Raw genomic sequence first — 1,893 nt, 5'->3', positions numbered from 1 at the left:
TCCTCACCCTCTGGGAGTTCCTGACTGAGCAAGTATGTGATGGATGGCACCGTCCAATCGGGCGTGATCACTAAGACTTCCATGATCAAGTCAACCACAACTGGGACTTCAATCTCAGTCGGATTAGTTGAACTTATCAGTTGCGGGGGCTCTTCCTTGAAGGGATCTTCTTGTACTGAAGGGGTGTGGAGATGCTCCAAGAACACATTGCTGGGAATAGGCTTCCGAGTGGAACCTATCTTCACCAGATCGTCAGCAACTTGATTCTTGATTCGGGGAATGTGGTGGAGCTCTTACCCCTCAAACTTCTTCTCTAACTTTCTCACTGCATTGCAATAACTGGTCATTGCTGGGCTGTGACGTCCCACTCCTTCATTACTTGATTAACCACTAAGTCTGAGTTGCCATAGACCATCAAGCACCGGACGCCGAGTGAAATGGCCATACGCAACCCATACAGCAGTGGCTCATACTCAGCTTCGTTGTTTGAAGAATCGAAGTGAATCTGGAGGACATAATTGAGCTTGTCTCCTCTTGGGGACACCAAAACCACTCCTGCGCCAGAGCCATTCAACATCTTGGACCCATCAAAGAACATAGTCCAATGCTTCGACTGAATCTGAGTCGGTTGCTGCTGTTCAATCCACTCTGCGAGGAAATATGCTATTGCTTGGGACTTGATGGCTTTCTTTGCCTCAAACCTGATATCTAAAGGAAGGAGTTCAATTGCCCATTTTGCCACTCGACTAGTTGCATCTCTATTATTCAGAATTTCTAACAATGGAGCATCGCTGACGACTGAAACCGAGTGGTCTGAGAAGTAATGTGCAACTTTCTTTGTGGTCAGGTAAATTCCATAAACAAGCTTTTGATAATGAGGATATGTCTGCTTGGACGGGGTCAAGACTTCTGAAATGTAATACACAGGGCGCTGAACTTTGAAGGCTTTGCCTTCTTCTTCCCGCTCGACCGTGAGCACTATGCTGACAACCTATCCAGTGGCTGCGATGTAAAGCAGTAAAGGCTCCTTGCTGACAGGAGCGGCAAGCACCGACTGGGTGGAAAGCAGGGCTTTGAGCTCTTCAAACGCTGCTTCAGCTTCATCATTCCACTCGAACTTGTCAGACTTCTTCATCAGTTAGTAAAGAGGCAGTGCCTTTTCATCGAGGCGTGAGATGAATCAACTCAACGCAGCCAAACAACCAGTAAGCTTCTAAACATCGTGCACATGCACAGAGCGCTTCATTCGGAGGATTGTGCCAATCTTCTCTGGGTTCGCATCGATCCCCCATTCGAAAACGAGGAAATCGAGCAACTTTCCACCTGGGACTCCGAATGTGCACTTTGATGGATTGAGCTTGATATCATATCTTCTTAAGTTTGCAAAGGTTTCAACATGGTCAGTCAGCAGGTCGGAACCTTTGCATGACTTAACCATTATGTCATGCATGTATGCTTCCACATTCCGACTGATTTGAGTGAGCAGGCACTTCTAAATCATGCGCATGAATGTGGCACCAGCATTCTTGAGGCCAAAGGGCATAGTAACATAGCAAAAACACCCGAATGGGGTGATGAAAGCTATGTTTATCTTGTCCGGTCCATACAGTCGGATCTGATGGTACCCGGACTAAGCGTCCAAAAAGGACAACTGCTCGCATCCCGCAGTTGAATCGACTATCTGGTCGATGCGGGGCCGAGGAAAATGATCTTTCGGGCATGCTCGGTTGATGTGCTTGAAATCAATACACATTCGAAGAGACTTATCTTTCTTGGGGACCATAATGACATTGGTGAGCCACTTAGAGTGGTATATCTCACGGATGAACTTGGCAGCCAGAAGCCAAGCCACCTCCTCGCCAATGGCCTTTCTCTTCTCCGCGACGGACCAAC

The sequence above is a fragment of the Triticum dicoccoides genome, chromosome 4B (genome assembly GCF_002162155.2).
Source record: "Triticum dicoccoides isolate Atlit2015 ecotype Zavitan chromosome 4B, WEW_v2.0, whole genome shotgun sequence".
Classification (NCBI taxonomy): Eukaryota; Viridiplantae; Streptophyta; class Magnoliopsida; order Poales; family Poaceae; genus Triticum; species Triticum dicoccoides.
This window is presented reverse-complemented; position numbering follows the sequence as displayed.